Genomic DNA, 15,801 nt, shown 5'->3' on the forward strand with positions numbered 1-15,801 from the left:
GTTGCATATAGGTACGCCTTTTAAACGTAAGCAAGTGTCCAGCTGCACATGAATTGAACAGGGTTTGGAAAGCCACTGGGCTCCCTGCAGACACACTTCATCTTGAAAGAGGACCTTTTCAAGCACTTGATAATTTAGGTTATATTAAGTATGTAGATATATACTATATAAAAGAAATAACAGTACACGAGCCCCTAGTATAAAATGAAGATTCTCTTCAAGCTTATTTCTATCCATATTTCATTTTGTATATTTTGAGATGCATTAATGCAATGCTTCTACATTAAGGCCTGTTTTTATGAATTTTCATGCTGTAGCTAATAAAGTAATTAGCAGATGAAATTACATCAGATCCTATGCACTGAATTCAATAAAGAGTTAAATAGTTAAAAGGTAGAAAATGTGACAACTTGAGCTCTGTTCCGTATGGTCCAGAGATGCAGAACATCAACTGAAATCTCTCTTTTTAGTGGTGCACAACAAGGATTAAGTCAACCAGGTAATTTGCTCCAAGAGTCAACAACACTCCTTGTCAAAAAAATAAGCCAACAAAAAACACCAACACAAACCCAACCTGGCTAGCAATCTCAAGAGCAAGGAGGTCAGGGATGTTCTCTTGGCGAAGACCTGCAATGTCTGATAAGAAGAGAGAGCAATTTTAAAATCAATGCAATATTTACTGGAATACTGAAAATCATTCCTACTTTATTTAAAGGGATGTTTCATGGGTATCTATAAATAAAGGATCCCTTTCTTACATGCCAGCCTTTCAGAAACAAGGCAAAGATGCGAGACAGCAAAAAAAGGTCTGACCATATCAGCACACAGTATGATAGACTGCCCCTCCAAATGACACTTTCATTATCAGTAAATTTATGTTCCTATTTCAGTCTGTAATAATGACCATTCACAGCAAAAGCATGGTGGCTGTTAATGGACAGGAGTGGGGATAAAAATTCATTAATTAATGTGGAATTGAAGCATTTCCTCCACACACTTTGAGCAGCCAAGTATTTCACAGCAGATCTTGGCACCCGAGTGCAGGTATAATAATTATACACAATTTTCGGTGATTAAAAGGTTGTAAAGTAATTTTAGATACATCTCAAAATTATTTATCTTATAAATGAGGATAGAGTGAATACGAGCTGAATCATAAGTATCACTGTTTGGAGCTGAGCTGAAGAGCTTGCAGGGGGAGATTCCTGCTCTTCAGCAGCGATGTCTCAGCTGCACCTCCATGGTGGTTATCTACTCATAATTTTCTGCCTTTCATCTTCTGAAAAGGCAGGTGACTGAATAGTATGATTTGCAAATATCTGTAGCATCTTTTATGTCACAGTAATTTAGGCAATGATATTCTGGTTCTAATAATATGTTGCCCACTTTGATAACCAGCACATTAGTATCCGCTGTTGTGGTGAGGATGGCAATCCTACACATCACTATGTCATTCTTCCCATCAGATTGCATTTTATTCTACCGTGGATTCATTTCCAGCTCCTGTCTCTCACCTTCTCGTCTAAAAAAAAGTTGCCACACTGAATTAGATGGGCAGCCCGGATGTCTGCCACTCGTGGGACCACTGCCTCCAATGTACCTGCAGGTTAACCTGCCCAGAAAGCAGGTTTCCTCTTTGCTGTGTCACCATGACCTAGGCAGTGAAATGCCAGTGTAGATGCCAAGGAGTGGTATAAATGCGTATTTGGAAATAGTCCTGGGGGTTTTGTTATGGAACTTTTATCTTTGTCCTGGATGATGTGGGCTCCAAAATTGTTCCTTAATCTTTAGAGATAGACAATGAAAATGGGTCTTTCAGTGTTCCTGGGCTCTGATCTAAATTATTTCAGCATGGCACCAAAGGCTATGTTAGACATCAAAGGCATAATCGTTTCATTTCAGTATTAAAGTCTAGGAATTTATGGAAAGACTGAATGGACCCCAGTGGTAACCCGAAAGGAGGTGATGGTCAAAACTTACTTGCGGGTTGGAAATGTCCTGTCTGCATCTGGTAGTCCTAAAGTTTCAGGAACAGACAGGATGCCCAATCTGCTTTCTCATGTATTTTCACTTAGCTTTCAGGTGGTAGGGGGAAACGAAATGATTCATTAATGAACTCAAGAAGCAAACAAACACTGTTAAGAGGGAAGGGGAAAAGCCTTTCATTTGAGATCAACTATAAAAATAGCCAGTTCTAAAACATATTTTTGAAAACAGGAATATGCAAACCCCTTATATTTTAAATGCAAATGAAGCTGTTACTGTCAACTATTCTACATGTGTCTGATAAAACCAGCTAGCCTTGCCCTTTTTAGATTAAGCATGATTATACAAATGAAATCCAGCAAAATATATAACATGGATCAAAATGAACAAGATACTGTGCGTGTTACATTGTTTCTGTATCACATCAGTTTTCCACTGAGTGGAAATGTAATGTTTTTTGGAAATTTCTTCTGGTGTGACTGTGCTAGTATTAGTATGAAAGTGGTGGGGGCCATAAAACTGCTATTCACTCGGTGAACTAGAACACTTATTTCTGTCACCTTAGTAGGGTCACCTCACTTCTGAGCCAAGTCAGCTAGCAGTTAGATATGTTAAAAATATAAAATGAGGCTTAAGAGAAGGAAGAAAACAATTCTAAAATGCATTGCATTCAGCTGAAAAGTAGCGTTAGTTCCCTAAGACCTGAAGATCACTGTGAATGGAAGGGAAGGTTGAGTTTTGAGGGCATTGTACTGACCTCTCCAACAATCCACATATCTTAATGTAAAGCTACAGAAAGAACCCTTAGCCAGACTCAGCAGAAAGTTTCGTGATGTGAAGAGGTACGGAGCTCCTGGCCAGAGCTCAAGGGAACATTGTAAGGCTTCGATCTAATAGTAATTTCCATGAGACACACATTTTAGTTCTTTTTTCCTATTATTTCTAGAAATTAGAGACTGAATGATGATATTCGATGACTAATACCTGGTTATAACATCAGCTGTGTTTTTTAAAGGTTATTTACCTCCCCAACTTTTTTTTTTTAGAAAGTCTTCCAGGTTAAGTTCCATTCATAACAATGACAAAAAACACAAGAAGTGAGATGCAGGATTTACTCATTTGAAAGTGGAAGATATCTGTTCCACATTGCAAAGATACAAGTTAAAAGGGCAACTAAGCTCCCCAAAATCATCTATTCATATTAACAAAGTGAATATTAATGAAAAACAAAATTGAGTTCTTCCTGTGGTTGATTTTCATCGCAGCACCCAGGTATTAAAAATGGCCATAGAAATTGATCCATCAGTCATCAAAATAACTTTGGCTTCTCCTCTGTAGCAGGCAAGTACCACTGCTGCCTGCAAAGGCATGAGGCTGTTATGCGGCATCTATTTGGACACTTTATACCATGTAATGGAAAGGGAGGCAAAAACATAAAACCTCATCTCTCCCCATAACATAATCCAGTGCTGGTGAGGAACTGTGCTTTTTCCAGAAAACGCATTAGCACAGATCAGTCAACCCTACTATCCTGGCTGTCTCTGCACCGCATGTCTGCACAGTGGGGTTGTGCCCTAGAAGTAAATTGGATCACTTCACTTCTGAGACTTAAAACCGGTACCCACACAAGGACTTAGGCATTTGAAAGAGGATGTAGGCATGTGTGTCAAAAATGGAACTTTACAAAACTCCTGTTCCAGCTGCTGCCTGTCGGAAAGTGGGAATATTGCATATTTGGCCATAAGAACATTGCCTGGAGAAATAGGAGATGATGCTTTCAGATTGCTTCGGATAGCTGAGGGAGCTGATCCAAGGTATCCTATGAGTTGTGTAGTGTGTTGTGAGGACAAAGCTGCTGATGAAAGGTAGTGGTGGAGAGGGACTCCCAGTGCGTTTTGAAGGAGACGTGTCCTTCCCCGCTGCTGGCCCTTCTGATGGTGAGGTGGAAGTTGCAGGAGAGGCTTTTACTGGGCCGTGGGCAGTGCGGGGCTCACTGCCTGCACCCAGAAGTGCGGTGGGAGCCTCTTTAGCATTGGCCTTACAAATGCTGGGCTGCCCACCTTCCCCACTGTCTGAGAAGGACACGTGGGCCATCTAACTCAAGGCTGAGGATTCGCTGTAGGGATGCGGTACCTGAATGTTATGTGGTTTTGTTCTGAGCATCATGGGCCTCCATCCCTTTGGGCATCTTGACTTGTGAGATGTGTTGGTTAGGTGACCTGGGGTAAGATGTAGTTGCCTTTAATTGGACTGTCTATGTCATCAAAAGGCATCCTAATGACAGGGTTAGGAACTCAGTCCTGCGCAAGTGGGGTGTGGGGATATCATAGTGCTGGAGGGGGTGGTATAAAACAAATTAATTTGTTAAAACTCTACAGGGAAAGGTGTGTGTAGAACTGGCAAAACGTTCAGGTATCTTTTGCCTCGAGGAAAAGGACAGTCACCATCTTGGCCAACCAACCAGGCAGTGAAGCAGAGCCGTCCATAGCTAAAAGCATGAGCTTCTCCTGGAGCTACAGCTCTGCAGCTGGGAGCTGCAATAATTCATATCCTCTGTGGACTGGCACAGAGGGAAACTTGTAACAAATGCCTGCCGGTGGTTTGAAGAACATCCCTCAGTCTCAGCGTTGACTCTGCTCCCTTGGTTCCCTCATTTTATTGTTGAAATATTATTTACATCATAAATAAAAAAGCTGAGGTAATAGATGGGGACTTTTATTAAAAGGATGAACTCCAAAATGTTCCGACTACTGTCCTTCATACTTTTAGGGTACCTTGTTTTGTGTATTTATCACTCATTTGCAGGCTGAGAGTTCTCTGAGCAGCAAATCAACTTGTAACTTACATGAAAATTTCCTTTTTCTGCTTTATTTAATGCATTGATGTTACCAAACAGGGAAGCAATGGAGTCAATTCAAAAAAGGCTAGTAACAATCAAGGTAAAACAGAGATGTGGTTTGGGCAGATGCCTCATTCATGCTGGTGTTAATCAAATTCCAGATCACCCTATCTCCAAGCGCTCACTTTGGTTTGCTTGTGCAGAATTAGGGGCAGTTATTTCAGCAGAGGCTGAGTTATGTGGACGCAGTAGTGACTGGGAACCTTTGTTTCCCCAGGAAGGTCTGGCTGATCTTGTGTTTAGCCCAAATTCTGTAAAACACTGAAGTTCTTCAGCATTAAGAACTTAAAGGGACACTTGGACTCTTAAAATCCCATTTTCTTCCAGCTGTTTGTAGATATCATCTGCAGTTGCCTTAACTGATGCACACAGAGCTAAACCCAGTTTCCCTTTTTTGCCTTAGTTACATGTAACAGCGTTCTGCTCATACGCAGTGTCGCTGCTTTTCCCCTAGTTGTGTCTTGATCATATGACTGCTTAATTAAGCATGTGCTTAATTTTGTATAACTTACTTATTCAGGAAAGTTTCTCACTTGATTAAAATTAAGCATATGAATGTTGCATATCTGGGGTTCTAATTAGTTTTCTTGGCTGCTTGGGTTTTTTTATAAACCATGAAGGGAGCGAAGGAAGACAAAGGAAAACCATATCTGTAAAGGTAGTTTGGGGCTTAGCAATGGCATCTGACACGGTTTTTACTTCACTGAGAATAAAAAATCAAGTCAACGCTTCCTTTTAAACTGCTTAAGGATTTAAAAGCTTCAGGGCAGAACGAGGTAACTGCTTCAGACTTTGCTTTAAGGATTTAGAGCCTGATTCAAATCCTATTGAAGTCAATGGAAATCATTTAACGGATTTCACTGGGCTTTGGATCAGGCCCATAGCAAACGAGAGCCTTAACTACGTTAAGGAGTTAATGTCCCTAAAGCTGTTCCGGACTTGAAGTGGTTTAAGATCTTATGGTGTGTTTTCAGGTATTGTGGTGTAATTCAGAGGAGCTAAACGCTTGCATTAAATGTGCTCTTCCATCCCGGTAGCCCTTGCAGCAGCAAAGCCGGTAGGATGCCTCTGCCGGGGCAGCTCTGACTCACTCCTTTTGCTGGGGTGAGGTCTGCGCGCAGCAAAGCCCCCCGCGAGCTGCATTGCTCACAGCTGGGCAGTGGGGCAGGGCAACATGGGGGGCACGGTTCTAAGACACTTTCCTGGCCTCTGCTTGGGCAGGTAGCGTGGGAGGATGTGTTATGTGTGGCTGTGTGAAGACGCATACACGCGCAGGCTGCGGGGGAAAAAGCGTCAAAAGCCATATTAATAAAAGCCCGTTCAGTTTACTGGCCACCTTCACCGGCTGTGACGAGCAGCTCCTCCTTTGGGGAGAGAGGGGCTGAGGCTTTATGGGCTGTCATAAACTGTCACTGTTTTCTGCTGTTGTGACCTTTCCCTCCAGCTGCCCTCAGGTCTGAACCCTGGTTTTCGGCAGCAGGTCCTCGGCGGGGAGGCTGATGCTCCCTTTCCTTTGATATGGACCAGTGCAGGGACAGTGCAGGCAACTTTCATCTCACTGACTCTGGCATCCCCCCACTGAAATCTTACCATATTCTTCGTATTATTTAATCTGATATCCTTGAAGTCTTCCTCTAGTCACAAATTTAAAGGTGTTTTGTGTTCTCAGTGACCAGCACAGAATATAAGAGGACCCTTTTACAGCCCTTGATTACGTGCTATTTCTCCCTGCCTGAGTAATTGTTGAGGAGTGAGTCAGAAAGATGTTCTGATTAATTAGATATGGTATTTTAGGATGCTTCAGCCTGGTAAAGTATGGACTAGAATCCAGATTTCCCACTTATCTGCCTTAAATACTTTGACCCTATCCTGAACTTCACACTTGCTGTATGAGTGTTTGTTTATGCTGGAATTTGCTACAGGAGGCCTTATTAGCTGGTGGTCAAGATCTTATTTTTAAATGGATCGTTAACTTGTTACACACTCACGGAGTGTGTTGATGCATCTTTGCCTAGGAATCCTTTCCTCCCATTCCTGCACCCGCCCTGCATGCCCATAACATGAACCTGCTTAGAGACCTTATAAATTTCCTTCCATTCACGAGAAAATAATAATAATAATAATAATAAAAAAGCAGAGAAAAGAACCAGGGAAAAAGCAGCAGTGGAAGTGAAACACATTCTTTAATCATGGTAATGGAGCAGATGCTTCAATAGCAACAGCAGCAGGTCCAGTAAGTGCTGCATCTTCTTCTTTCATCCCCCTCTAAGCAGAGCTGCTAGCAACGTGCCATCTTTCCTTCTCAGGATTTTGCTTCCAGTAGCATCTGCTGTGCCTCTTTCTCCTACATGCTGCAACATATGTAGCTGCATCACAAGAAGCAGCCAAGTCATACACTAAGGTAATTTCTATTAATGATTTGTACTTGTTTAGTGGATGAAAACCCTATCTGTAGGCCTGATTCATCACAGCTGCTTTGTGCTGCTAGCGCGCACAGAGGAAGCGCTACGAGAGCAGGCGGATGATTACTGGATAGCCCAGGACTGGCAGCAGGGCAGGACTGCTTGGATTAAGGGAAATAACTTCAGTGAGGGTAATAAGAAGATCATGACTTTACATTTGTTGTAAGAGATGGTGGCTGCTGGATTTCCATGTGAAATTCTTCTCTGTTCTCACTGGCTTCGTTGACAGAATCAATTATCAGGAATTTCCAATACGATCTCCAGAAGCACGTTTGGATATTTTAGATTAGCAAAAAGAAAAGGGTGGGAAGGGAGAAACTCATATCTGTGGGGGTGTATGAAGTAAACTGAATCTCAGAACCATACTCTTGCATCCATCACAACTTTGCCTCTAGAGTAACCCAGACGTTGGCTGTGGTGCCACCTATGTTTTGTCATCTCTTGAACTGGTATATGTTAGTCTGAAGGCTGAAACCTTGACCTTCGCTCTTGTGCTCATAGAAACACGGGTGTTTTTCCCCAGCTTCTGTTCGAAGGATGACAAATGTGGAAACGGAACACAGGTGCAGCACCCAGCACCTCCCGAGAGCCCCGTGTTGGTGTCCCTCGGTTTCAGGGGCAGCCGGAGGCTCTCGGGGATCTCGCAGGATCGGGCCCACCAAGAATACAGTGTTTGAGCTAATATGCAAATTCTAGGTAGTGCAAACACCAACACAGTCAATTACACACAGCAAAAACATACACAACAGCCAGGAAGCCATATGATAGATATCATGTTGTGACTATGTTGTGGGACTTTCATCTTTATTGGCAAACATTTCAGGCAGCAGTTCAGATTTACATAGAATCACATATGTGCTTAAGAAAGCGTTTTATCTCACCCTTCCTTTACTGAGCTGCAGTTACTAATACCCTGCTACCAGTAAGTAATGAAGATATTTCAGTGCTCTTCACATAATCACTCAAAATGCCAGTATCTTTTCCAAATCCCATCTAAATTTCTTGAAGTTGTAAAACTGGGATGGAAATTTCAGGCAAAGTGGCAATTCTGCTTCTTTCTAAGCTGAACTCGTCTTTCTTTTCTTTGGTGTTTTGTGGTTCTTGGTTCTTGCAAGAGCCCAAAGAACAATGTGCAAAAAGAAAGCTTATTGTACTGAGAGAAGTCATCCAGAAACAACCTTTTTATTTGTAAAGGTATTTAAAGCAATAGACTTATTGTCAGTGTGCTGTACTAAAAAGAATTCTGGTTTGATTTTTGTCATGTAACGGGTTTGTTACTTGCATCATATTTCTCCAGCCTTTTTGAATTGCTTACTAATAATTCCTTAAAAAATTACTCCTGTAAACTTCCACATAACTCTTCTGAACTGGGATTTTTAAAAGGGACCAGAGGGAGTTTGGTGGTTATTGAAAATCAGGCTCTGAATGATAGTCCTAAAGACAATGAGTATTATATAATCTAGTAATAATTTAAATTCACTAGCAAACAGAGTAGTATATTTTAAAGTATTGCTTACATTCTCTATTCATTATATACCATAAATTCCTAGTATGAGCTTATTTTTCATTTTTTCCTCCATGGTTCAGTTTGGTCTTTTTAAATAAAAACATTTATGAACACTCTACTCATTAAGATACTCAGCACCTAATGAACTTGGGGAAGGCCAGCGATCCCACTGTTGTACAGAGATTTTATCAGAAAAGTTTCCCCAATTACCGCATGTGTCACTTAGAAAATTTCCATAAGATTCTTTCCAAATGAACAGTATTTAAGTATTTTTACAAAGAGCAATCAAAGCATGTAGCACTTGAATTTATGTTACATTAAAGCTCCCTGATTGTGCAATAATAAAAGATGAATGTGGATTTATATTGTATGCAAATTGATTAATCTTTTCATAGCATTGCTCAATAAAAAACACAGGGTAGAATCACAATGGTTATCTACTAGTACTGAAAGGCAAACAACAGAAGAGTTCATATAACATCCATGTGCAGGCATAATGTATGCAGCAATTTTTCATCTCAATTTTAATATAAAATATGTGCAGTATCTGTAGCGGTTGCAAAAAATACTCAAGGACGGCAGTTGCAAGGCAGGGGTTAGGCCTGTCACTGCAGTACTTCTGAAGGACGTGCTCCGAGATGCCTTTTTGCAGAGCCTTTGCAGTAGCAGCTGTTGGGGAATGCAGAAGTGTCAGCTTCTGTTTTGTGATGGTATGTCTTGGAGGATGATGAGACCACTCCTAGTGTGACATTTGGGGCAAATATGTAAGACATCTTGTCCTAAAGGTTCAAGAGAGTATGATCTCTACCATTGCAACATCTGTAATTGTGGTGAAAACACGTTGCGAATAAAGAAGACAGCCTGGTGGAAGTGTGAGCCTCTTAGGCACAGAAAGAGTTATCATGCCAGAATGTGCATATTTTAATAGCAAGGATCATTAACAGCAAATGTTCTTAGGAAAATGGTTTGTTGCAAATAGAGGGCGCTGGGGCTCCTCAGGTGTCCTCAAATGTGAATTAGATTGTGTTTGCAAACTTTTTTTCTGGTTCACTGTACTGATCAGAGAGTGGTGGATCCAGAGAGGAAGGTAGCATTTCTGCATATAATTAAGATGTAGTAGCTGGGAGAGTTAGACTAGGATTAAAACAGAGGCATTCACATTTACTCAATTAAGTGATTTTGGTCAGCCATCTCTCAGCTCAGTAAGTCACTTAACCGTGTGCTTGAACGTCTGTCCAAATAAGATGCAAGTGTTTATACCCATCAGCCTATGTCTCTCAGACCCAATTTCAGGCATATTATGAATTCCTCCAACAGGAGCTATCACTTTCTAATGTGTTCCCACCTTGCACAAGGTGGCTTGCTCGGTGTCTGGGCCTCCTGGGTGCTGCTGCAGTACAAAGCTGTGTAATAACCCTCTAGCAATAAGTGCCTCTGATCATGCAAAATATGCAGGGATAAATATGGCAAAAGCAACTGTATGGCATGAGTTTGTGAGATAAGCAATATGGGACTGTCTGAAGAAGGCATCCTGGCGTTTTCCTCCTACCCCTCTTTTTCAAGACCTTTCTTTCAAAGGTCTTCCTGCTGTCCTCTGCACTGTTAAAAAAGTGTGTGCAGATACAGTCAATTGGCTAAAAGGCAAGGTGCAACCAGCCCTGGCGCTCATTTGAGTCTCAGAAACATCCCCTGCTCCTCTATTTTTCCATTTAGAAAAAAGAAATACTGAAGTTCAGACATCTCCAAAGCCTTAGAGATTCTTCTTTCTTAACTGGTTTTATTTTGTTTCATATTTCCTAGGTGGAAATTGAAGTTGCAATTAATCTCTATTTAAGAGAATTTTTGTAGCTGATGACGCCATGCTTTAAACCCTAGGGCACGTCTGTCCTTCGGCGCTGGGCTGGCTGAACCGCACTCACCTCCTAATCACAGTGTGTGTGAGGGTGGGTGTTTTTATACTGGAGCTGGCTCGTGTCTGACTTGCTTAAAATGTGAATAGCATATATGGGATTGTCTGCACTTAGCCAAGGGAACACCTGACCATGGAGTTAAGGTGATACCCTAGCAGGCCAGGGAAAATAATAGAAGCAGCCTGATTTTCCCCAGTTAATTGCTAATTGTGGTCATTTATGCAAAGTATTACAGGAAGTTTTTTTATAGTGATCTACTTCTGTTTTCTTATTTGCTTATTTAAAGGTAGTAAATTCATATCCGTTCACACAGCACAATGCTTTTTTGTCATAAAATAAATAACTCAGCAAAATATCAGCATTACAAAGTGATATTATTTTTCCTTTGAAGGCTCACTTTGCACAGCATGTCATACTAGAGACAGTGCTGCTTTCAGATGATATTATGATTTTTTTTTTCTCTCTCCCACACTTTTCATTCCATTTTGGCTAAAGTTAATGGAACTGCATGTTAATACCTCTATTACTGGTCTTTTTGTATTCCATCTGCCAACTTCTTTACTCTTCCAGTGAGTGACATCAGAGGACGTGATAGAGGTATTTACGGTAATGAATGGTCTAGAGGAGACTGCCTGCACACTGCCTTCCACCCTTCACCAAAACACGAGATCACAGAGACTTGCATGCATTAGCTTGAGCCAGGATTAAATGTGCTGGTCCTTTGCGCATCCCTTGGGCAGCGTTTGGCCATTGGGTCTCACTAGGAAAAGGCTAACCTGGACATCTGTCCTACCTGTAAAATGGTGGAGTGGACCCCTCCAAGGCACGGCGCCAGCGGCAAGGCGCTGGCATTGTTTGCTGTGGTTTATTTTAGGGCTGGGGAGTGCGGGAGCCCGCAGAACGTCAGGGCAGCTCCAACCCATTTAAATTAATCACTTCACAGGAAAACACAGCTTACTGCTACAAGACAAATTCACTTGCTGCAAACCCTTCGTGTTTGACAGGAAAAGTGTGCTTCTCTTTAGGACTCTAAACAATGAGTTGAGAAGCCTTTATAATTAACACTTTATTAAAAGATCTTAGATAAGGAAGAAAGCCATTGTCAGAGTGCGTGCCGTGTCCTCGGTAGGCGCCCAGCTACATGTACATCATTTCCTCATACAAATCCTAGAGCTGAAAAAAGATCTGTTTAACCCATCGATTCCCTGTATGACATCCTATGTGCTTTAGTACACTTGCATTGCTTTAATAGCATTACAAGCAGATCTTTTGTAGTTTTAATCCTAATTCTACAAATGGTTCACCTGTGGGAGAAGTGGGAACCTGGGCTGTGTCCTGAGTGGAAAGTAATACTAGGGATGTTTGGGTAGTATTGATTTTTGGTAACAGCAATCAATTTAAAATAATCTTGGTCTCATAAATGACCTCTAAAGCACTAATTGTAAGAAATGTTTTTAAAATGAAATGTTCTTTATTGTTCACATAATTTTAAAAACTTATTCCAGGTCAGTTTTGCAGAGAACTGGATAGAAGGAGCCTATCCAAGTTTCTCGACTTGGGAAAACTGTGTATGTAAGGAAGCAGATAGAAAACAACACTGACATGTGAAGCTCAGTAGTGTTTTGGACAGTGTTCCCCATCTAAGATGTGCAAAATACAAGTGGACACAGAGGGTTCTGCTTCTGGAAGGTCCCCCCATGCTCTCGTATCCCTGTGTGAGAGCAATCATAGTCAGTCGTCTTAAAGAACTGGCTTCTGTAGCAAATAAACATATTTACAAACTGAGAGCTGGAGCCACCACATCAAAGACCCAGCTGAGGTCAGGTGCCTGCTCATTTCAGAAAGGTATACTGGATGCTGTCACTGAGGCTGTGAACACTTTACATCTATAAAACATCAGTTATAAAAGCACGGAGTATAAAGCTTTCAATTTAAAGGCTAGTAGCAGATTCCTCACTTTCTGATCACCTCCCTCCACCACAGACATGCTCACACTCATCCTTCTGCAAGTCAATCAACACTTGCCAAACAAGCGGGGCTTTTGCTCTCACCTCCAGCTTGGTAGGCCAAAGCCCTCAGCTGTCCAAAGCTGGGTACCTTAGGGTCAAGACTGTAGAGTTTCCCCTCACCAAAAAAATTAACCAAGCCACCCCCTTCCCCTTCAAAGCCCCACCCAGCATGAAAACAGTAACCACCTGAAATGACGCTGAGTAAATAATACTGATATGTTGTGAGTTTCAAGAGAGATTAAGAAAAAGCAAATTTCGTGGTTGATTGCGCTAAAGTAAGATTAAATCTAGAAATATCAAACTCTGATGACCTCACAGGGATGGCGTAATGCCTAAAAGATATGACATTCCTATGCATTATTGAATACTATGCATGTTTGCTCATCCCTTTAAAAGAGTAAGAGCCATGCAACACAGAACACCTGCCACTAGTTGTAAAATTCCTGCAAATGCGAAGAAAAAAGAGAAAAAGTTTCTCTCTAAATGAAACAAAACCTAAGGAAGTTGCTTTTTTTTTTTTGCTAAGTCACTGCTTTCTGTGGCTTTTTGATCCATTTCTGAAAGGATTGGCAGTTCAGTTGGTAATTAAACAGTCTCTGGAAGAACACAGGCCTTTTGGAGTGTTTCGAACAGTCTCTCCGTTTTCACCTTTTCTCAGAATTTCTTTGAAGAACCAAAGTCAAAGATGTATTTTCAAAACACATCTCAACTTTGTGAGTTGCAGACGGAAAGATCTAGATGACTTCTGTTGCAAAGTGGGTACTTCATGCTATATAGTGCTCAGACATGTACAAATGTTACTGAATGTCCTTTAGGTTTTTGAATGATTTTGTTGACTCCATTCAGGAGTTCAAGACAACATCGTGAATACTACTTAGACAATATTTTCTAGGTCAGTGTTTTTTTTTAATCCTTAATGAAAAAGGGAGAGGAAAAAACATTACATTTTAGCTATTACTATATATGAGCATGTGAAATCTGAACTATAATTTAATTGTTAATTGCAATATATTTCAGAAAAGAAACATCCGAGTTTACAAATTTTCAGTTTAACAGGAAACCTTGTCTACTTGAAATAAATTCATTTTTTGCTTGGACACACTGTAGTTATTTAGGATTGAATTCTCAGAAGGTCTAGGCATTGGTCTGTCGCTGCTCCCCGTGAGCCTTGGGGTGAACTCACTGACTTCAGTGGTAGCAGAGTTGCAATGTTGCAGCTTTTCAGAGTCTTTCTATCATTGATGTGCTCTTAGATTTGGAACAGGAGTGGACTAGTGGATGTCCAGGGTCCATGGAAAGTAATTCCTTGACCAGACCAGGAATTCCTGCAGGTACTACCCAGACCCAGTGAAATTCCCTTTTGCTCGTTCTGCTCTGCTGGGCCGCACAAGGCTTCCACAAAAATCCCCATGAGCTCTTTAGGGAAGACTCATGTGGGAAGCAAAAGTGGGAAGGTCTTGTGCTGGTCCTTAGCATAAGGGGAATTTCATCGGTAGCTAACTGAAAGTTGTTGTTCCCAAGTTTTTTGCATGTAGCCACAGCTGTGTACATTCATCTATTCAGCAAGTGGATACAAACGACCAGGAAGCATATCCATATTTTGCAAAGAATTTTGAGTGTTCTGAAAAGACTCATTAGGAACATTCCCATCTATAAACCCCCATCTACTGCACTATGATTTAATTGTACTTGCAGATTTAATTGTACTTGCAAATAATTAAACAAATCCACAAAATGTTTGCATTACATTAATTTACTTCACTTGGCCCTGCAATACTAGAACCATAATTACTTACATATTTCCCTTTACTATTTTCTAGCCTCTCTTTGTAAATTGTCAATAAGCATTCTGGAGACAGTTGGATTAAAAAAAAATACCGAGCATGTGTCTGATTAATATTTTAAGACCATGAGGATCAAATCTAAAAATGTGGGTATTTTTTTTTTCCAGCAAGTTCAAATTAACTGATAAAGCTGTACAATGAGTATTCAGAAGCCCTTTTTAATCATTGACTGTTATGAGGTTTTATACTTCAAAATGCAACCACCTATATAATAACCAGAAAAGGAGAAGACAGGTTTCAATCTGCACCGGTGGGGTGGCCATGGAGTGACCGGAAGGTGCGCTCAACAACTCGGCTGTACGATGAGTGGTCACCTCAGGCAGATGTCCTTCATGTGCTGTCACGGGCACTGACACGGGGGGACACGCAGCCCCAGTGCTAACCTCTCCCCAGCCTGGCTGGCAGCGATGCTGGGGCTGGCTGTGCAGCTCATCCAGCCTCCACTGTCAACAGGGTGTCGTGGTGTCAAGCTCACCCCCTCCTTCCACTGCAATTGCCAGAATAGGCTCTTATTTCTGATTGACGTAATTTCCTGAGTTATTAGGAAGGAAATACATAATGTAACATGCTGCTTCTGCACTCTCAGGTTTATGTCCAGTCCACCACGGTGCCGGGTGCCATGGGGCACTGAGGCTTTGCCTGCTCGCAGTGGGCACCAACCCTCCTCCAGCTCCACGTGCAGGTGCTCCCATGCACGGCTGCAGGGTCCCTCCTCTCCTTCAACAGGTGTAAACCCCTCTGTGTTAGTAACAGTACAATTCCCTGTGGGAAGAGACCCCTTTTTCTGAAGGGCTATATGAAAACTCCTTAACTCTTCCCTTAAGATTTTTGGTCAGGTTTGGTAACTGCGTGGGTTATGGTCAACCCTCTGCACAGGGACAAGGTGAATTCAGTGTTTGAAGGTGTCATGCTTTTTCAGTTTCTAAAAAGAGATCTAAGTCCCACTTTTCAGAGAAGTGTCCACCCCCATGCTGATGTTAATTTGTGGTACTATAGTCCCTTACCTAAGGAGTATCAGCAAAACTTCCTCCACTTTCCTCCTTTGGAGTTGTGCAACGTCTTCCTGCAGCCATAGGATCCCATAGGAGGCTTGGGAAGAACACACCCATTCAGTGACCAACTCTTGAGAAGAACAACTTCATTGCTGTAGAACCAATATTGCGCTTGAAGTAACTGGTGGGTTC

This window comes from Calonectris borealis, chromosome 12 (genome assembly GCF_964195595.1).
Source record: "Calonectris borealis chromosome 12, bCalBor7.hap1.2, whole genome shotgun sequence".
Taxonomy (NCBI): domain Eukaryota; kingdom Metazoa; phylum Chordata; class Aves; order Procellariiformes; family Procellariidae; genus Calonectris; species Calonectris borealis.